Below are 24,070 nucleotides of genomic sequence, written 5' to 3'. Positions count from 1 at the left end.
ATCTATATCATTTAAGCTACTAGGCCAAGTTTGGTATCGTTTTCGTATAAATCGGGGATGCCGAATTCATTTCTGATATCATAATGACACCATTCCGAAGTAAAAACACATAAAATATGAAAAAAATACTTATTTTTAAATTCTTCTTCACGCTTAAACCGCTAAACCAATTTAGTTAAAATTTGGTACAGAGATAGTTTGAGTTCCAGAGAATAACATAGCCTACTTTAAATCTCAAAAATCATCCTTTAAGGGTGTGAAAAGGGAGGTGGAAATTTGTATGGGGATTCAATAACCGCTGAACCGATTTAGATAAAATTTGGTATATAGATATTTTGAGTCCCGGGGAAGAACATAGGATAGTTTTTATTTAAAAAAATCTCTTAAAAGTGAAAAGGTAGGTGTAAGATTGTATGGGGAATCAATAACGGCTGAACCGATTTAGATGAAATCTATGTATACATCTTTGATTTACTTGAAAATGAGACTAATTAAATCCATCCTTGCGTCCTAAGGACCAATCCTGCCAAAGAAAATCTCTTGTTCATGCAACGCCGTGGTTGACCTTTTTATGCTCTGAGCACACTCAACTATATCGTTAGGCATTTCAAAACGAATAAGACCCTTATTAAGGGTCCAACAACCACTTTTTTTTAGTGACTATTTTCGGAAATAATCGCTCCGAAATAAAAATAAAATCGGCCAAGAGCATGTCGGGCCATGGTCAGTGTAGGGTTTCGTAGTTTCCATAAGGGAGTACCTTTGCAGCGCTTTGTACAGTCAGCAGCAGAAGTCGCTATACACTCCAGGTGCTCAAAGAGAGGTAAACGTTTAAGCTGTCAAAAAGTTGTTGACTGTCATGGTAGTATTTACTTCTGAACGCTCAACGTGTCACAAATATCTTAACAGTCGCTATTCATTAATTTCTACACTTACAACAAGTCATTGATACCTTAGCTCAAAAAACCACTGGTATCTAAGCGGTCAACGTGTCAAATATATCTGAACAATATGGAAAAATAGACGTTTAAAGCATACAAGTATGGCCGAATATTGAATGAAAAATAGCCATGCTAATTTCAGGTAAAGCGTTTTGACAATCATCGAAAGCAGTACAGTATTGTCATCACATACATCTATCTCACGATTTGCCCTTCAACCATTTGACAGGGGCCTCTCGGTCAACTTACTACAAACTATTTCTTTTAGCAGAATCGTCAAAACGAATGACACATAGCGAAAGCTAACTGAAGCCGAATTTAGAACCAATTGTCAAGTAGTGTCCGACCGAAGGTTCGGTTTCGGTTTCGGTTTCGGCCAGTTTCGGCCAAAAAATCATGTTTCGGCTGTAGTTTCGGTTTCGGCCAAAAAACGGCCGAACCTTTCGGCCGGGCCGAAACTTACCAAATGGACTACAAATGGTACTTCGGACAAAGACCAAAAGTTGGGGAATAAGTAGGACATATTTAATTACACAAACGGATCTACCGCGATATAATTTCATTGTTTTTACCTTTAATTAGTTTAATTCCGACGTTTCAGCTGAGTTGCACCAGCTGTGGTCACGGAAAGACTTCTTCTTTTTTTTTGTGGTCTCTGGTTCTGTTTGTTTGTTCTGTCTGTGGTTCTGTTTTGTGGTCTGGCCATTGGACGGTCGACGCAGTTTTAAGAGGCTGTCAACACCTATAACGCGCACACTGTCTAATTGTATCGGAGTGAATGGGATAGCACTGTCGCACGTAGCAGTTGTCCGAGTATCAGCTCGGCCCGAGTCGAACGATGTCTTTTTCGCTCTTATTCACTCACTTATTCAGTCATTTTCCTATCTACCTCTAATGGCAAATTTTAAGCGAGGCTAAAGGCTACGCTCAACTAGTGCCGCAAAATTGATTTTCTCAATAGTTAATATTTTGCCAGGCTGACTATTGATTAAAACGAAGAAAAAACCCTTAAAAGTGTCCCCAGTACAGTTTTTCATACGAATGCTCAACCTTAGCCTCACTTTTTATACAATGGACAATGGTTGAAGTCTGTGCTCAACTACTTATCCTGAAGCCTGAAGCACGGCTTTGACTTCGCATGAAAGTTCGCCTCACTGGGGCACTTCGGACTTTTAGGCTCAGGTGAAGATCGGTACCCGGCCTTGCGATATTGTTAACAAAAAATTTCGCGCTTGCTGCGCTCGCGTTTTTGGTTGACCCTGTATCTACATGTTAGCTTGACTGGTGAATGAATAGAGTTAGACCAAGAAAATTCTTCAATGGTTTTGATAGCATACGCAGTGCAACTAGTGCAAATGTTATGTATATGTCATAATTTCATAGAAGTTTTGACGTTTAAAATAACACTTGCACTGCGTGTGTTATCAAAATCGTTGCAGAATTATCTTGGTTTAACTCTAGTAATTTTCTTAAAAAACTGCTTAAGTAACATCAATTTCAAGGACAGGGTGTTGACAGCGCCATAATCAGGGCCGGATTAAGCATGTCGGGGCCCCTAGGCAGTGCGAGGCTCGGGGCCCCCTACAGTCAATTCTGCACACAACATATTCAGTACGGGGAAATAAGTGCGTTTTTAATTTCAATCTTCAGGCGTCGGCCGAGCCGATCCAAATCGAACGATGTCTTTTTCGCTCTTATTGCGTGGACATAAAGCTTTGTTCTGTCGGTTTTTGCCGATTCCGCGTCGCGTCAAGTGTGGGGAGAGCCCTTTAGGCCTAAGGCCAATTCCCAGTGGAATACCAAAGATGTGAGCTTCAGCGTCACTTTCCTATCTACCTCTAATGGCAAATTTTAAGCGAGGCTAAAGGCTAAGCTCAACTAGTGCCGCAAAGTTGATTTTCTCAATAGTTAATATTTTGCGAGGCTGAACAGCGATTGTCCGACCATAAGACCAAACGCCGAGCCACATGATTAGTATTAACCTAATAATAAAGAATTTCCATATGTTAAAATTGCTTAAATTACTAGAGTTAGACCAGGATAAGTCTGCAACAATTTTGATAGCACTCGCAGTGCTAGTGTCATTTAAACGTCAAAACTTCTATGCAATTATGACGTATAAATAACACTTGCACTGCTTATGCTATCAAAAAATCATTGCAGACTTTTTTTGGTCTACCTCTATTCAACCAGTATTTGGTACACCAGTTAAGCTAACATGTAGGTAGATAATACAGGGTCAACTAAGGAAAAAAAATAAACGCGAGCGCAGCGAGCGCGAAATTTTTTTTAACTATATCGCAAATTGTGAAAGCGTGTTAAAAAGCCGGGTATCGATCTTCATCTGAGCCTAAAATAAAAAGTCCGAAGTGCCCCAGTGAGGCGAGCCTTCATGCGAAGTCAAAGCCGTGCTTCATCATGAAAGCCCACCCTGTGAGCCTTGTTCCGGGGATTATTATGCTGCTTTCAAATATAAAGACGATGTTCTTCTTGACAGGTTTATAATTAATATTCGTTTTACAAAGCAAGTTTCTCATTTTGCCGCAATACTTCACAAGTTGACAGGCAAAAGCTAAAAGTCACAGATAACATATATCAGCCCTACACTCTTAAAAAGTATAGTTTTGGCGGGCTTTCGATAACTGTCATTATAAGAATAATAAGAATAAGAATGGTTTATTGCCACATACATGAAAATAACATAGAGTTAGAATTACTTACATAATAAAATACAACCGTTAAATTATCAAATTATACAGAGCAAAAGGTGAGAAGATTTTTGTATTAGGCAAAGGGTTCCAGTCTCAGCGTGTGCCAGGCCTAGATGCCCGGCGCTGGTTTTCAGACCGGTCCCAGACTAAGGACGGTCGGAGAATGTTACATAATTTATGACAAATTCAGTACTTTGGTGCTCGTTTAAAATTTTACTACTAACATTTAAAATTTTACTAACTAACATTTCGAATGTATTTAACATTACCTATTGCTTTTAGCAGATAAGTTACAAGTTAACAGTAATACATTAAAAAATATTAAAAAGTTGAATTGACATGAGAGAAAAAATGATACGCTTGCTTACATTTGACACTTAAAAGTAACAGTCATACTATATTGCAACACTGGGTTTATAATAAATTGGAAAATAATATTATGAGAATACACATGCTCGCGATTATGTTTGTATGTCGGCGTGTGTGTGTGTGTGTGTGTGTGTGTGTGTGTGTGTGTGTGTGTGTCTTTGTGTGTGTGTGTGTGTGTGTGTGTATATATATAATATATATATATTTATATATATATGCCTGTGTGTGGAGGGGGGGATTGTACGTTTGTCTATGTGTATGTGATGTGCGGACACTTACGTGGTTAAAAACTTTAGTAGGGAGGGAAAGTTCCACTCTGTTTGTCTAATAAGTGAGCGTGTACTAAACATTTGTATTTAAACAGCGGCATAGGCTCACGGAGAGGTGGAGGCAAGTCATTCCACACTTTGGCAGCAGCAAATTTAAAACTCCCTCTAAAGAGTGCTGTTTTATGTTTAGGGATAGCAAGTTTAGTGCAGCTTCTTAGCGACCTGGTGCGTGTGTCTTTTATCCATTTTAGCTTTTCATATAGATAGTAGGGCTCCTGGAGATCCAAAACCTTTCTAACTGTATAAGCCAAATGTTGATGCCTACGGTTCTCCATGTTTAGTAGTTTCTTGTCATTAAGAAATGGGGTGATGTGTGCTCGTTTAGGCACCTCATAACAGAAGCGAATACATGCATTTTGTACGCGTTGTATAGCTTTTTTAGTTTCTGCTAACAGTCTTGGCCCGTACACCACATCTGCGTAGTTAAAATGAGAGAGTACCAGCGATTCCACTAGTATCTCTCTCACTTTGACTGATAGGTATTTCCGGATATTATATAGTACCTTGAGTCGGTAGTAGGCATTACGGATTTTTAAATTAACATGCTCTACATAACGCAACTCGCCGTCCAAAACGAGACCCAGATTTTTTGTACTTTCGACTTGGGTGATAGGCTCGTTACCAATTTGTACGCTTGGGTTCTGTTCTTTAATAGCTGCGCGCTGCCATTTATTTCCTAGAACTATATACTGTGACTTCGATGGGTTTAACACAAGATTGTTTTTCTGCGACCACTTTGCTATAGCTAGTAAGTCTTCATTTATCTTATTAAGGGACTCATTCAGGTTTTTTGGATCAAATGAATGATATAATTGCGTGTCATCTGCGTATAAGTGTACGTTGCAGTGTTTTAGGTTACTAATCATATCAGCTGTGTACAGAATGAAGAGCAACGGACTCAAAATTGATCCCTGCGGTGTGCCGCGGTTGATTATTTCCGTTCTCGATTTTATCAACTTGCCTTGTTCCGTTGGTATTTCTACGTACTGTTTTCGACCTGTGAGGAATGATTGAAACCATGTACATGAAGATGCGCTCACGCCATAGTAATCCATTTTAGATAGCAGCAGTGTCGGGTTAAGGCAGTCAAATGCGCGGGAAAAATCCAGTAGGACGAGGACAGATCCCATACCCCTGTCTGTCGCTGTAATGATGTCATCTGTGACCTTGGCCAATGCCGTGGCCGTTCCGTGTTTGCTCCGAAAACCTGACTGCGTACACGGTAGTAGATTGTTTACCTCCAAGTACTTTGTGAGTTGATCGCAGACTGCTTTTTCAATAATTTTTGAAAGTACCGGGAGGATACTAATCGGGCGTAAATCTTTATAGTCTTCGGTTCTATTCGATTTGGGTATTGGCTTTACCCGAGCAAGCTTCCAAGCCTCCGGAAAGGTACCAGATGCAATAGATGCATTGATTATATGTGTTATTATTGGCAGGGTAACATGCAGCGTGAGGCGGATCATTTCTATTGTAATATTATCAAAGCCACTAGCGTTTGTTTTTATTGAGTTAATAATTTTGAGGATTTGGTCTTCGGTACAGCTTTTTAATATAAATACATTTTCCTGATTATTATGCTCAAACAACGCTTGCATGTCACGGTCCGTCTCGGGAGTTCCTGGGAGTGTTAAAAAGAAATTATTGATCTTGTCAGCGTCGCATAAATGTGGAGGAATTGAGTGTGCTTCGGTTTCACCTATAATTAAGGAGCTTCTTAGGTAGTTCCACATTTGTTTTGGGTGTGACTTGTTTTTATTGACGTAAAAGGTGAAGTACGCCGTTTTTTCACGTTCCAGGGCCCCCGTAGTGAAATTTCGTAAGTCTTTATAGTGGTTATAGTGCGATTCTTTTTTAGTTCGTTGAGCTCTCTTTAAGGCGTTATCACGGAGACGCATCATAGTTTTAATTGTGTCGGTAACCCAGGGAAGAGATCCACGATTGACCTGAGTTCGGCGAACCGGGGCATGCTTGTCGAATATACTCGTGACAAGACAATTAAAACGGTTGACCTTACAATTGATATTCATCAATTCCCTAATTTCCCACCAAGGCATATTTTCCAGATCTACTTTAAATTTAGTCATATCTATTTGGTTCAGACGTCGTTTATATATGTATTGAGGATGTTTCTTTGGTTTTTTTATTAACAACTCTACCAATATCATCGCATGATCACTAAGCTTAGGGTTGTGATGTACCTGGATGGTTTTACAAACTTCATTATAACTAATATTACAATCATCTTGTGTTGGTACACTGTCATATTGTTAGCCATATTGTTTTATTAAACCGTTACGTTGTTAAGCTTGGAATAATACTATATAATATAAAACTAGTACAGAATATAAAATGCTAATAATCAGGCTTCAGGATAAATAGTTGAGCACAGACACGAACCAATGTCCATTGTATTAAAAAGCGAGACCGCAGGCCGAGCTTGGCGCAGCGAGGCCAAAGGTGACGCCATTTTTCCTGAAAACCCCTATTATTACAACTTTACAACAGGTACGCAGAATACGCCCCGTAAACTGTAACGTATTGCTTCAATTTTATTGCAGTAAGTATTTCATTAATTTAAAGAATGGATCGAAAAAAAACAAAAACAAAGCATACTCATTATTATAAGAATAAAAAATGTACTCATGAATTTTGACCCTATGGAACAAAATTGTTTTTTGGTGCGCGCTGAGCCGCTGGGGCCCCCTAGCCGAGGCGGGGCCCCTAGGCAGTTGCCTACTTTGACTTAGGGTTAATCCGGCCCTGGCCATAATATGTGTGTAAAAGCGGTTTTATGACATTTTTTCAACGATTTTAACAAGTCTACAAAAGTTTCGGTTTCGGCCGAAACTAGAGTCAAAGCCGAACATTCGGTTTCGGTTTCGGCAAAAAAACATGTTTCGGTCGGACACTATTGTCAAGGCACGTTGTGGTCTCAGTAACAGGCATTTGCTTTTCAAAGCAGAGACCGCGGGTTCAAATCTCAGTCGCACACACCTAAAGAGCTACAGCTTTTTATTGTTTTTGGGTTTCATTTCTATTATTAATTTGTGTCTTCTGTATTTATGTTAATTTCGCATTAGTTTATATAATTTTTGAAGATATGTCACATGTAGCGTATGCGCGACTTCTAACAGGACGTTGTAGGTTTGAACCCGCAGTGGGCGTTCCTTAGATTACTCCTGTGCGGAATGCCATTTGATGTTTACTGCTAGGTTATACTAACAATAAGTTCAAAGATATATATATAACTCCGTATACTCTATCCTCTCTGCTAAGTTGTAAAAACTAAATTCGTCATTCCTATGGTCAACAGTTAGCATATTACGTACTAGCTGTGCCCGCGGCTCCGCCCGCGTGTAATTCGGTCTGTGTCAGTAATTTCTCTCCCTCTCCCCTGGAGGCGGAACTTGAAATAAAGTTGACATATGGATATGCTAGAGTACTGAAGTCCAGATAAAATATTTTACAATTAGGTACCACTAAATAAAACTACACTCCAAGATCAATAGTTTTATTCGCCCTTATTCAAATTTTACACGTGATTTAAACTTAGAGAATATAACCAAACGGAGTGGTCATTAACAGGCGTTCCCCTCTGTCGAAAATGGTCATCCGACGTTTAGGTGACATGGCTATGTTTACGTTACGTAGGTACACATTTGATGTGCCCATCCCCCGCAAAAAACGCGAGACTATTTTGTACCGAAAATTATCTAAGACACGGCGTCTCCGTTGGTTATATTCTCTAAGAATTTAAACGACAGAGTAGTAGGTGTATATCGGACGATACAGTAAGGTATACGCGCGCGAGCGAAAGTGAAGCGGCCTGCATGGCTAGAGCGCCACTTACCGTGGTCTTCTTCAGACTCCTCTTCCCCTTGTAACCTCAATGCGTTGCGAAACTTTCGCGAATGATTCGATTTTTTTCGGGAAGGCATGGTAATGCGTATAAAATGCGAGTCCCAAATCGTTTGACTCCGCAAACGACCAGTGCCGGATTAAGATATTTTGATGCCCTAAATATTTCTAGACCATGGTGCCCCCTCTCCTTAGGGTCATCAAGATTACATTGAATTTTTTTGGTAAATTGAGTGACGTTCATTGCTGCATTTCAGCTGAGAATGGAAATCAATCACATCATTTTATCACGAAAATTGACAGTGCCGCAGCAGTAACGTTGCAACAGAGTACCTAATGCTGCTGCAGACGCCACCCGAATGTCACCTTTATCATACCTTAGACAGTTATTGAAAACGCAAGCGAAACGAGCGCGACAATTTTTCGATATAAAAAAACGCAATTCGATAGACAGTTGTACATTTTTACTTTTAGTATGGAAATCAGTCACATCATTATATCACGAAAATTGAATGTCACCTTTATCATATGTTAGAAAGTAATTGAAAACGCGAGCGAAGCGAGCACGAAAATTTTTCGATATAAAAAACGCATTTTGATAGACAGTTGTACATTTTTACTTTTAGTATGTACATAAATCAGTCACATCATTTTATCACGAAAATTGACAGTGCTGCAGCAGTAACGTTGCAACAGAATAATGCTTCTGCAGTCCCTACCCGAATGTCACCTTTATCATATCTTAGAAAGTAATTGAAAACGCGAGCGCAGCGAGCGCGAAAATTTTTCGATAAAACAAACGCAATTTGATAGACAGTTGTACATTTTTACTTTTAGTACGGAAATCAGTCACATCATTTTATCACGAAAATTGACAGTGCCGCAGCAGTAACGTTGCAACATAATACCTAATGCTGCTGCAGAATGTCCACCCGAATGTCACCTTTATCATATCTTAGAAAGTTATTGAAAACGCGAGCGAAGCGAACGCGTAAATTTTTCGATAATTTTTGGTGCCCCCTAGACATGGTGCCCTAAGCAAGTGCTTATTTTGCTTAATAGGGTTAATCCGGCACTGCAAATGACAGAGGTCAATGTTTTTTTTTTTTCAAAGTACCCACCTTCGTGGCCATTATTAAGTGCTTAAGGAGGCGATACGTATGAATATGGATTTGATATGGATGCGATATAATTACGATTAGGTATAATTCATGACGGAGAAAAAAATAATTTTAAATAATTTTATGCAATTATACGCGTGTTGATTATGTGTGTTTAGTTTACCACTACGTAACTATGTAAACTCATTTTTAGTTTTCTTGGTTACTTAATGTTTACTCAGCTCCCCAAAAGATGGCACTGTGCAATGAGGGGCAATTAATTTACCGTCGTTTAATTTTGTTGTATTATTAAATCAACACAATTATTCAATTAAATTTGTTGATATCCGTACGATTGATTGAAATTTTAGAAGAGGAGTCATCTAAAATTAGAGTTAATTTGGCAAAATCCTTCCTCGGTGGCTTATTTATGTCACATCGTATTAAATTCAGCGCCATCTGTTAGTTTACCAGGGTACTCTATAGTGTTAGCACATATTTGAAAAAAGTTTGCCCCTCCTTCCTAAGTAGCGCCATACGATTCAGGGGCAAACTTAAGTCAATCGAGTGTTGTGGCTACCACCCCTTTTAGGGGTTGAATTTTTATAGCCTATAACCTGGCCGGGGATTTTCTCGACAGATTAGTAAAGTTTTCGTCAAAATCCGTTCAGCCGTTTTCACGTGATGCGCGTTCAAATAAACAGACAAACAGATAAACAGATAAACAGACAAACAGACAAAATAAAAACTGTTGGGACGTGTTCTGTTATCAATTCTAAGTATCCCCAGCCAACTTTTTTTCAAATATCTTCCATGTACAGACTTTCGACCCTCTTCAGCTTTATTATATGTATATAGATATAGATAGATATGCATGGCAGTGATGTTTTTATCGCATACATCTACAGAAGAGGAGGCACCTTTCTTGCGGATCATGAGTCCAACCAACAAAATAAAGAGAGGAGTTATAGTTGGATATGTTTAACACCTTTACTGTCCGTGCTCCTCATGTGGGGCCACGGCTAGTCTCTATTACAAAGCCATAAGGTTTACATGTCAGATTGGGACAGTGAACGTGTTACGGTACGTTTCAATTCAATTATTTTCTCCTTCGTTCTTTGATCGATTCGGAGCATCGTATTTTAGTACTATACAGGTGGCCCATTTAGATCGGTCAGTATGGGAAAATCTAAAACTATAAGACATACACCGATCTCTTCTTAGGAACCATGTCATCGATTTTAGTAACAAGAAAAACTGCATTCATACATTTAAAAAAATGTATGTAAAATGTATTGAAAAATAGGTGGTCTTTTCGAAAACTTACTAAAATAAATTAAAGAATATGAAAACAATGCATTTTATTCATTTCAGACATCATGTTTCATAGTAACATTTACTGCTTAAGACCTACACAATCGATACCTATCTAAATAGAAGTACTCTTAGTTTTATTTTTCAAAACGTTCGGGGTTCGATTCCCGAGCTGAGTACACATTTTTTTTAATGTATGAATGCAGTTTTTCTTGTTACTAAAATCGATGACATATGGTTCCTAAGAAGAGATCGGTGTATGTCTTATAGTTTTAGATTTTTCCATACTGACCGATCTAAATGGGCCACCTGTATAGTACTAAAATACGATGCTCCGAATCGATCAAAGAACGAAGGAGAAAATAATTGAATTGAAAGGTACCGTAACACGTTCACTGTCTCAATCTGACATGTAAACGTTATGGCTTTGTAATAGAGACTAGCCGTGGCCCCACATGAGGAGCACGGACAGTAAAGGTGTTAAACATATCCAACTATAACTCCTTCTCCTCACTTCACTGAGCATGGCCCGACATGTTCATGGTCGATTTTTCTAAAAATCAAATAGGTAAGGTCAGGTGGGGCAAGAGAAACTAAGTATATATGAAGCAAGAAAAAAACTTGTCGTGAAAATAAACAGTTAATGCCTAATTATAGATATTAAACTACATTAAATAATAAAATTAACTTTCAAAATATTTACGCAGAAAGACTTTCCCCTACCGTGTTCTTTTGTGCCGAGCAAATGGAGCTGTTTCTCTTACCCCACCTGACATTATGTAGGTAATGTTGAGACATAAAAGCCCTTAGCCTCGTACCTACGGTAGAAGTCTGCAGATCTTCGCTGTATGTTACAACATTTATATTCGGAAAATAAAACAACTGCTTTAATTACATATTTCAATATTATTATTATTTATTAAAAATATAACCTAACTATATATAGGTATGACTTTAAATTCAATTATATTGTAAGTAACTCAAACAACAAATAACTCGTACGTTTGTCGAAACTGGAATAGTAAAACCTCAGTCTTCCAACACAAATAATACAAATCAAACAGTCTTTACACCAAGAACAACTGGTGCAAATGAGCACAGATGTCAGAGCCAATCTAGTCGAGCCTTTTCCGTGGCCTTGTAGGTTCGCCGTATTTGTATATCCCCTTGCTTAATATAAATACCTACTTACGTATCTATAACATTGCACCTTAATTTCTTATCAATATATTAAATCAGAATTCTACAAACATTTCGAAAAGGCTACAGATGACAGCCAAATGGTGCTAGGTTTCATACAAATTATGAAAAGCTCTACATGTTTACATCGTCAGTCTGTGCGAAAAGAGAAGAGTCGTAGTTCGTATTGGTTCCCATACAATACATTCCACGACTCTTCTCTTTTCGTACAGACTCTATTTTAAGAAAACGCGTGTAGGAATAATTTTGAAGCCTGCGTTGTGTGTAAGATACTTGTCGCGGCTGTAGAGCCCAAATAATTCATATTATGAACGTTGTCTCATTCAATGTGTCGATTCACTGGAACATTGTGGCGATTATTCATTATTCGACATTTTTGTACATATATTAATATAACGTTAATATTGGTAGAAAGTAGAAAGAATAATAAATACTATGACAAGATATATCAAAATGTAACGTCTCTCATAAATACATCCTTCTATTGCATTCGGTTTATTACAACGTATTATTCATATAGAGGTACATTTTGTTTGAAAGGATAATTAATTCGCGCTAATTTAATAGTAAGCTCTAAATTATAACAATTTAAAATTTATTATCAACGGACACAACCCGGTGACTGACGAAGGATCTAATAACACTCTAATTACGCCTTCATTGGAGTAAAAGAGTAAGATCCCCGCAATTTGCGAATTTCGGTTTTCGCGGTAGCCCCTCTGTATCGATTTTCAGGTGAAAATACATAGATGTAAATAAATTAGTACCGGTTGACAATAGTGCAAACTTTTGTCTGGACTGACATGGCTATTTGTATGTTACGTACAAATCATGTAGAAATAGCAATACATTTGACGTCCCCTCCCCCGCAAAAATCGGCAGACTGTTTTTGAAAATGACAGCCATGACGTCTCCAGTTACTAAATGCTCTAAGGTTAACATGTATAGATTGGTTATCTGAAATAAATGTATTTTGATTTGATCTTTATCCGTTACTCACTAAAGGACTTTACTCGGGACTTAAGTCTCGGAAGCGTTTTTAAGCTCAGCGCTAAAAACGAGTCGAGTTCTTTACATTTAGACTCAAAAGACTCACTAGAGTTCCTACCAGCACAGCACGTCTTGTATGTTATACCGGGTGTGGCCTGTAATACGGGCAAAAAATTAAACTGTAGGCTATACTCCTCATACTGACCAACATTATTTGTTCAGCGACTTTAAAAATTATTTGTGGTTTGTTTTTTAATACACTACACAAGTTTATTCTAAGACGCAATGTATCGCGAATTTTGTTATGTTTAAGCACTTGTTTAAGGCATGATATGGCGTGGCGATGGCGTCCATTGAAGATAATATTTATTTTGTATAAAAAATAGGGTGTCTAAATACTTCATAATTTTAAAAAGTTGTTGAACTAAAATGTCATCGTTTGAGGAGTACAATCTGTCTTTTAATTATTTGCTCGTGTTACAGGCCACACCCGGTATATTATAATGATTGTGTTTGTATTTAAATGACGCTGACGGTTCATAGATACTATCAGCATTCTTGGTGCAGCAGAGTGGTGTTAACGGAATTGGTATAGATAATTTCAACTGAAATGGTAAATTAAGGTTAATATTAAAGTAATTAACGCTAATTAATCATTGGGTTGAAATTATTTATACCAATTCCGTTAACACTACTCCGCTGCACCAAAAATGCTGGAAAATGTACGATCACTGGATACTATACATCATTTGACTAAAAAGGTGGCGCTCCAATCAAATTATTCTAAGCGACTGAACCTATGTTTGGGACTTGGGTGTGATGGGTATGTTTTTACAGTACATATGGTGCTAATTTGCCGCCCTAGTGCTAGTGCGGTAATTGGCACAATACGTGCATATGTCGAAAATTTATAGGGCCATATCTACTGTAAAACGTTGTACAATATACGTGCGAAAAGGTAATTCGCAATTTGTGTCGATTTATCGCCACTCGTTGCGAATTACCTACTGTTCGCACTTGTATCGTAACGTACTATTACAGTACATATGGTGCTAATTTGCCTAACTGGCAATTACGTCTGTATGTTGAACATTTAAAGGGCCATATGTACCTAACTGTAAAACGTACAATACACGCGCGAAAAGGAAATTCGCATTTCGCAGTTTTAATTTAATCTACTCGTATAGGTTACCATCTAATCTATTATATTGAATTCCTCGATTAATTAAATCAATAACGACGAACATCTTTAATGCAGCGCCACCTGCCGGGTGCAATTACAAATCTAATATTCAGCGCCCCGTTAATAGAGGATATTATTGCAATGTTATGCCGCCAGAGTGCACTACTAGCAAATATTATAAACCATAGAGTAACTTATACCTACTATGCCTTAAACAGTTTATTGACAAGTTTTCAAAGATTATTTGTTACGAATAACTGCATCAATAAGAGCAATTCTCAAAAAGCTTGTACTTTTCGATCACATCTTAGACTTTTATAAAAACTGGTATGCTGGTAGAGTATACGAAGCTGAACAACTTCCACCACATTTCCCAAAATGCTCCAGAAAGGAAAGTTTCTAAGAAACATTCCTTTTTTGTTACCAAATGTGTAAGGAAATCTGGTAACAAAACAGGAAAGTTTTATAATAACTTTCTGGGACATTTTGGGAAATATGGTGGAAGTTGTTCAGCTTCATGTACTTTACCAGCATACCAATTTTTATAGAAATCTAAGATGTGATCGAAATGTACAAACTTTTTGAGAATTGCTCATAAATGCATCAAATCGGTTTGTTTGCAGGGGGCCTACCTCGAAACGCGAAATAGAAATGTCGTTATCTGTCTCTTTATCACTCGAATATGCAAGACTGATAGAGAGGCAGATAATGAAATTTCGATTTGTTTCGCGGCTAGCCCTCAGTGCTATGCTAGTGGCGCCCCCTACGCAGAGTTTTTCGTAATATTCCCTATTCACACAAAAAACCATTAGAAATGCGAAATATAGCAGATACAAAATAAAACCTTATGCATGGCTAATCATAGATAACGTATGCGGAAAAAAATCTGGACTAAGTTTTGAACAGGTGAAAAATAAATAAACTGAAATTATATCTAACTGCTAATTAAAAGTCTATTATATAATCTGTTAATTAAGCCGGTAAGTTTCATGGGCATTGAATTCTTTCCCTTAAAATTATGGTCAACCGAGAACAACAACGTCGCAAAACGGTATGTACCTAATTTCTTGGGTACTAATTCCCTATGGCCGAAAGCAAGGATAGTGGAACATTTTGTAGAAACGAGTTAGAGCTAAAGGTCTGTTTATGATACTTTTGCGCCCTTTTTCTTTACAAAAACGACCGCTAGAAAGTGTGGTTCTGGGAAACATTCCAACATTAGCCAGTTTTTTGAGAGAGATCGATTAAAGAAAATGACGGCCCATTGAGTCACAAAATGTTACAGAGAGGTCACGAGAACATTCAAACGTGACTAGGGTTACCAGATACAAATTTAGAATTTCCTGACAAAATTCCTGATTTCCAAATATTTTTCCTGACATTCATATTTTTGACGAGCCGACGACGAGAGGTGTCTAGCCGTTAGCGATGGCCACCCGATTGAGCCGATAGCCGCGTTTTATTAAATTTATTATTTCTGTTAATTTAAGTAAATAAAACCGTACTTTATAAAAAAGTCTATCAATTCAAAAAATTCCTGACATTTTCGCGTTCCGTCCCCATTCCTGACAAAAGGCCAAAATCCCTGACATGTCAGGAAAATTCCTGTCATCTGGTAACCCTAAACGTGACAGTGAAAATGTTTAATATTATCTTGAAAATATGGGCATTATACATCGGCAAACGTTCAAGAAAAGTAAAGCCGAAAAAATACAAAAACCGCTGTTGATTTTGCATTATGGGATTTATGGGTGACTAATAATATGTCAATTAAAATGGAAATTCTTGGCAAGGTAATTATTATTTTGAGAACACCGATGGTCCAACGGACGAGAATGTGAAATATGTCGAGCATACGAAGTTCCCAAAAAAGTTTTTGTAAGGAAGATAAAATTGGAACTTAAAAATTGCCAACATTTGTGTTTTCGAGAGCGATGCAGGCCATAAAGCACCACAACTGCCGTTAAAAATTTCGCATTGGAGTAAACAGCTGTTGTTATTTAATACGACATTGAATTGTATCCAGATTTCATTCCGCATACGTTAGTTCGAGCACGTCGTCAGGTCATCACTACAAAGAATTTAGAAACCTCCTCAGAACTTTTAAGTCTATATTAACGTATGTAAGTATTACTGCCGGGAGGTCCATATCGTCACTAAAGCCATTGGGAAAGTTTCGCTGAGAATCGACAAGCCGGCAATAAAAGTTTCCCGATTACTGTGATTTTGTAAATATGTATGATACTAATAACAAACCCATCTCAGTGCACCCTTGCCGAACGAAAGCAGTTGCTAGGGCAGGCTAAGAGTGGTGTGGTGTGTCCCTTTTAAAACTCTGTATATGTCGGCGGCCGATCGTAAGATCAGGCACATCGTGAAATTCCTAGGCATATCGTGAAACGTGAAAATCTTTGACTCGTTCCCTGAGTCGACGGAGCCCCGCTACGCGGGGCTCCTATTTCTGGGCAGTTTGCCCTTCGGGCATCTGAAGCAACCTAACGAACCTATCCTACCTATATATTGGTTTGATGTGACTATCGTCAAAACATTACACAGGAACATTACGATCTGCCTGAACGTACGATCGGCCTACGACATATACACCCCTTTATACTGAATAAAGTTTAACCAAGCTAACTCTGCAAGGCATTTTCTAAGATAAAGTGTGGAAATGAATCGAATTTCTTAGGCAAAATATGTAATTTCTCATTAGAAATTCCCAGACACTCCCACACTTTGTTGTGTTAATGTCGGAGTAGAGTTAGCTTAAATGGGCTCTAGTTCTAGTGCATAGACACTGAGTAAGTAGGTACCTGATTTCTTCATGATTTCAGTTTATTTAAACGAAGATTACGTCACATCTGGGCTATGGGCGCTATAATACGTCCGATACGCCTTTGTAAATAGGTATTGTCAATGTGCTTTAATATAAGTATGTAATTGCTTATGATTTTCTTCAATGTTTTGCTATATAAACGACCTTTTTATTTTAAATTATGAACAATTTTGTTTATCACATGATTACTAAGGTTGTCGTTAAGCGATTAAGTAAACAATAAATTGAAAATTAATCAAAAAACGTCAGAGGTCTTTGTAGAGGTATAATCCTGATTTAAACAGCCCTACAACCGTTAACTTTTGTGGAAGAATTACTATGCGTTCCAAATAATATTAAAACTGTCAAAACGGTTATCTTGTTATGATGGTATGACATGTTAAGGAAAGAGATGTACAGATATAATGCATTAGTATTTTCACGGAAACGTACGATCGTGTCTTGCTATTTCAGTCAGTCTCGGTACAAAAAGTACTGAGGTTGACTGAACTAGCATGACAAATACGAACGTTTCCGAGAAAATACGATGGAAAACAATTATGCACTACATATGTAACAAGTAAACAAACCACGAAATCAACAGGCCTAATGTTATTTGAAACGCAGTATATGTACAAAAATACACAATACCTTAAAAAAACAGATTCTTAAACCACGGTAAGTCTACACATTAATTGCAAAAAGCTCGACAAGTCCTCATCTTTTACACCACATGATCCTCGTGCAATTATATACCTTACGTCTAACATTTAACATTATGTTGATATGCTCTTAGTTAAGATTTATTACATTGACATTTGTGCCGCACCGAGGAAACGGCGGGGCGAGGACGGGTGTTGTATTGCGGCGGTCTTCACTGGCGCCGCATCCAGATGAGGCGCCAGTGCGACAAGTACATACAGTCAGCGTCATATAGTAGGTAGCATCCAAAGTATTCAAATAGTTTGGTACACCATATAATTTGTATGGCGTACAGAACTATTCGAATACTTTGGATGCTACCTACTATATGACGCTGACTGTACCTACACGGAGATGGCGAATGAAGTTACACGATAAGGATATACATGTGCATATAAACAGCGTACAACTATTACTCATAGCATGTAATTTTCGGGTTAGCTGTTACCACCACACCAACATTTGCCAGAAGTAGCAGATACTTAAGAGGCCGTGATCGCTTTTAGAGCAGAAATGTGAAATTGATGGATTTGGTCGTTGAAATTGTACACCTTTTGTTACGTAATATCTAAATAGCAAGTATTGGTTTCTATTAGCACGTCTTCTCATCTTGGCTTTTAATAATGAGGTCGCGAGCGTGCGTCACCGGTAATACATGACGAGAAGGGGCAGTTTTTAAAAATTCATCAAAAAATGATGGTAGTCAATTATACTAAATGATGTATAAAAGCAGTTTCAGGAAATGTTGTCGATTGTTTAAGTATCAAAATTACGTTGAAATTAAGTAGAGTTTCAAAGAAATTGTCACCTATTTTGAAGTAATTTCTGAAGAAAATTGATTTCGTCTAACTTTCATTTACACTACTTCAAAGTAATAATAACAAAAATGTAGTCTACAGAAGTTCGAGTACAGGATATGTGTAATACAAATTTACCATTTTTAGCAGTCCAAACTTTACGAAATTTACAAATAAGATCGTCAAAATCAGTGCTTTACGCGCGTTTACCTAAACATCATTCAGAAAAAAATCATCACTAATTTAGTGAGTCTGTTTTCAAAAAAATGATCTACAAAAGTGCAAGATGGGAAGACGTGCGAATAGAAACCAGTACTTGTTATTTCTATTAGGTAGCACAAAGTGTAGAATTTCTTCGTCAAAATCTATCAATTTTACATTTATGCGACAAAATCGATAACGGCCTCTTAAGAGAAAATTCTCCGCTGTTACCAATGGCCACAACTTGGTGTTTGGAATAAAGAACCCTAAAATTTTCCGTTTTCCCCGGCGTCGTCTGTGATTCTAGTGGAAGTGCAACACGTCACCTGGCGCCCAGCCGTTTGTTTTAACGCTATGTACAAAGCTAACAAAAGTACTTGTATTGAAACGACATAATTATAGCAAATACACTCTGCTATTAGGTATATCAAGTTATTTGGCAATATTCGGTTACTTCGCAGCTCGGTTCATAGTTTTAATTAGCATCGAAATACATATTTATTAATCACAGTGATCCCAGCACACTTACACTTGTTGTGATAATAATAAATAAAATACTTTTACGCAGAAGTCGTATAACAGTCGCTTTTATCGGGATGGGTAGATCGTAATCCTGCCCGACACACTAGTTGTGGGATAGTCAGTTCAGGTGGCCTTCACTTCATGACCCATGCAACCCCAGATTTCGAAGTAACGAAGTTACATTGCACGTGCCAATTATTTTGCATCGAATACCACACGTATGAAAAAAAAAACAAATTTGACATAGTCATCATCAGACATAGGAATCCGCGGGGCAAATTGTGAATTAAGACTTTATATTTGTGCACTTATGGTACAGTCAGCAGCAGAAGTGCGAAGTTGCTATGCGGACGAGGTGTTCAAAATTACCTTGACACGCTCTTATTCTCTTAACAATAAAGTCGCGTCAAGATCATTTTGAACACCTGGCCCACTTAGTGACTTCTGCTACTAATTACAACAAAATTTAGGCTGTTTTAAAACGATTAACTAGGCAATTAAAAACTAATTTTTAACTATTTTGTTGTAATTAGTACCATACGTGCACAAAGTCTTAATTCACAATTTGTCCCGCGGATTCCTATGTCTGGTCATCATCAAATAGACAGTGACGGCCAAAGTGGCCAAATATATCGGAACGGGTGAGTTTCCTCTATATTATAGAGCCCAAGAGGGGATTTTTGTAGTTACTCAAGCGGATAATAAATATGTGTAATCAATACAGTGTCGTGTTCAGTACGGATTAAATGAGAGCCAATGTTTTAAGGTCTATCTGTTTTACCCCAATGTATGTTCAGCGAGAGTTAATGGCTTCAGATAAGTGGATGTAAATTAGTGTAATTGTGCTATGTCTCGTTTTGGAAATTTCATTGATATAGAATCACCGTGAAATATTTTACGCGGTGGCACGAGTCTACATTAATGAGAACATTAGGGCTAGCTTTACATATAAAATCGAAGGCCGCTAAAATATCACTGTTCATTAATAGTAGGTAATATATACAGGTTGGCAGCGCGCCCGCAGCTTGAGCGAGTCTATGTACAAAGCGGCCGCGGGCGCAAACAATCCGCTATCCATCATTATACACACCTTCACTAAAACGAGAGCCTCGCCAGCGCAAGGATTGCTTTATAAGTTTCCTTACAAAATCTACCCGGCTTACTACATCAATTATATACATTAAAATGTACATAAACAACTGACATTACCAAGCCTCACAACTTGACTTGTCGAGTACATTACATACTTATTAATGAAATTACCGAAAATATAGTGATATACGATTCAACACAATCGCAAAAATAACACGTTACGTGATTATGTAAATCTATATACCTTCAAATTCAACAGCTTACAGATCTCAACTTAAAACCTGACGTCTCCGAGATGAGAAAGAAAAACGGCTTAAATATTACTAATGTATAATGTTTTTCAAACTCGAAGGGTAGGATGACACCTGTCATCTCCATATTATTTATAACTATAACCTAAAAACGCCAAATCTCGCAAAATTGTATTGAAATGACAGGTGTCATCCTACCCTTCGAGTTTGAAAAACTTTATAGACGATAAATTATACACAACACGCTAAAACGACACTATATACGCATGTAGCTTGTAGACCAACGGTTCACCCCAGATCAGTATACATATTAATATAGCGTCACAGTGGTCACAACCTATACTTTAGGCATATTCAACTCCTCAAAGTAAGCTATACCTATATGTCAACCGTGACTTCCAAGTATGGAGTTGCGCGCGACAACGCAACTCATGCTAAGCGAGCTTTGGGTGAGCATGACAGTCTACTGATAATATTAAACCGCACCACACATGTCAGAGATGATCATTATTCTAAAAAGTTTGTTAACAAATTATATAAGTATAAAACAATTATAAACGAAAGCTTGTCATAGGTTGTTGCCTTGTTGTTGCATATCCTTGATGAAATATTATAAGGTTATGTAGGCTGTTGGAAGAGTTTTGATCAATAAGATCTGGCAAACACGCCGCAATGCACGCCACCACGTTTCAACCTCGACAAACAGTAAGAATTTTTGTTAAGTATATTCTTACCATTCATAACAGTAATATTGTTATGTAATGTGGAGATATACCCTAACGCAGGATATACTAAACAAATATTTTATTAAGATGTCAGGTATCAATAAACCCAATTTGATTATTTGTTGTTTATAAATTTTAACTTATAAAACTGCCTGCCAATGTAATTCGGCACAACACGAAGCACTTGATGATTCAAACAACTCAAGACTTTGATCACTATTGCTTGTGCATCGCGGCGGCCGCAAGCTCATTGAGAATTGAGACTAATTTCAGATAGACACCGCAATGAGACTGATAATTTCAAAGTCTACCACTTGAGATGTGACAGTAAAGGCTTGTCGGCGTGCAAGTTATCTTACCCCATCTTCTTCTGCCTTAACGGGCCCCTTTCAGACCGCCCAACACGACTGTGCCAAAAATGAAGTCGAGAGTCATGTACCTGATTCAAATTTACAATAAGATGTTATTATCATTATCACACACAGCTGTATTGTTCGGTATGAAAGGGGTTATTAATATTCACAGATTTTTTTTTTTAATGTACAATTGAGTCAATAGACTACATTAGTTTAAACTAGAAATGCCACGAATATTCGGCAACAATTCGGTATTCGGCCGAATGCTGCATACTATTCGGCCGAATACCGAATATATGTTTTACTACATAAATTAAGGAAAATGACACAATAAAAGTAACCAAAAACTAGGTATATTTAAGAGGTAGGTACATCTTTAAAATGTATTCCTGGAAAGTTGTTAAATACAGTAGCAGTCAAACGTGTAAGTTCACCCTTTGTCATAGAATAAATAATAGTACTAGGTACAGAAGACTCACTCTCTAACAAAACGCGTCTGTTACGATCAGCACAGATATGGCCGCTAGGTGGCGACAGCGCCACGCGCGGCTTATGGCTTTCCCCAAAATTGGCGTCGAACGGATGTACTTTTAGCTACCTGTAGCAAAGCGACGAAATCGCGGAGTGAGCCACGCCTGCCTTTGTTTTCGGTAATATATATGAGTACTTTTGTGCGTTATTTTTTTGCAGTTCGGATGCCCAAATTTGTTTCCAACTGATCCGTTATTGTTTCCAGAGATGTGTTTGATTAGTCAGACACGATTTACGTACATTTCTAAATAACTCATTCCCTAAAATCGCTTCGTATACTCATATACTGGGTGAACTTAACTTTTGACCGGTACTGTACGAAAACCCTTTGTTGACGATTTGTTGATTACACATATCACAATTAATTTTATTTTCATCATGGGTCTGATTTGATTGACTCTAACTACATTCATTAATTCTGTTCAACAAAAAATATATCTTAGCACACGTTGTGCTTTGTTGGTGAACAGTTTTCAAAATAATTGTGAACGAAAAAGTTCGCATGCAACTTTTTCACTTACACTACAACAAATTAGTAGTCAAAATACGGTCGGTACCAACTCTTGACCCTCTTAAGGTCAGTTCATACTCGTAAGTAAGTAAATTTCGTAACTAGAGTCCGTCTAAGCTAACTTTGCACCGATTTGAACAAAACAAAGTGAGGGAGTGTCATTAATGTCATAATATACGACATATTTTCATATACGTACATTAATTATTATGACATTGCCACACTTTATCGTTGCACACGCCATGCACAATTAGCTTGGTACGACTCTACACACAAAAGTATTACAACTGGTAGACTAAGTACTTATCGAATAATCTAAAGAAAATATTATTGAAATAATTCGCGTGACAAAATTATTAAACGTTTACTACCAAATTGACAATAACCTCGAACCATGTTTAATCTAGTTTGAACAAGATCACTCAACGCCTCGTATAATCAATAAAATTAAATTTGTTTCAAATTAATTACAAATATTAGTGATGACCTTGGGCTTAATGACTCATCTCAATGTGCCATTCGTTTTATCAACAGCAAAATTATTTAAATAGTTTTTTTTAGATATTCACTCAAGTAATTCCAATAAAATATTCTAAGTAAAATAAAAATAAATTAAAAAGTCAAGGACACTTACCTTCAAATAAGAGGCACGAAATTACAGTTTTAATATTTCAGTCAGAATTTATAAATCGTTTTAATTGTAACCAATAGTTGTAATTGGAATTGGAATAAACTAGAATTAACTAAACTATAATTATAATTTATTAATCTGTATTGCTGGTGCGGAGAAACTAACCTGAGCATTTTGACTAAGGTATTGTGATTGAACGACGATACATTTTCTTAAGCCAGTTTACTCCAACCACTCGCGCCTACAACAAATCTGCTGAATATAGCCATGTTTTATAAACCCCCAAGTGACGTTATTGACCGTTATTTATCATGTAATTGTGTCCAATGAACTACAGATGTAGTGCATACTCCTTTACCACCGTATAATCTGTCATATTACTTCAATCAACCTCAGTACTTTTTGTACTGAAACTGACTGAAAGAGCATGACGCGTTTCCGTGAAAATACGATGGTAAAGAATTATGCACTATATACATCTGTAACAGGCGTTCGACACAGATTCAAAATGTGGAGTAGAAAATAAAATATACATTATAGATTAAAATGAACATAAGTAGATATACCTATAGGTACTTATCTTTCTTTTCCTACAACTATAGGAAAATAGAATTTGGCTATAACTTTTAACGATAAAATCCTGTACATGATCAAAACATTTAGAACGAAACGCGTTATCACATCTGATAACAAAGAAATTAAACAAAAACACCGCTATATTGAGGAATACTTTCTAATTTTCCTCGCAAAGTACTCACATGGGCCTGATTGCCGAATTACAGTTATACTTTAGTGAAGGAGAGACAACTAATTTAGAACGGATAAACGTCGTCTACAAGGAGTGCAATCAAATACAGTCGATGGCACATTCATCTCCAGTAACAAGCGGCATAATAGCTCGACACGTCTGTACGAATAACGGTATAGTTTACTACAAA

The sequence above is a fragment of the Cydia splendana genome, chromosome Z (assembly GCF_910591565.1).
Source record: "Cydia splendana chromosome Z, ilCydSple1.2, whole genome shotgun sequence".
Classification (NCBI taxonomy): Eukaryota; Metazoa; Arthropoda; class Insecta; order Lepidoptera; family Tortricidae; genus Cydia; species Cydia splendana.
This window is presented reverse-complemented; position numbering follows the sequence as displayed.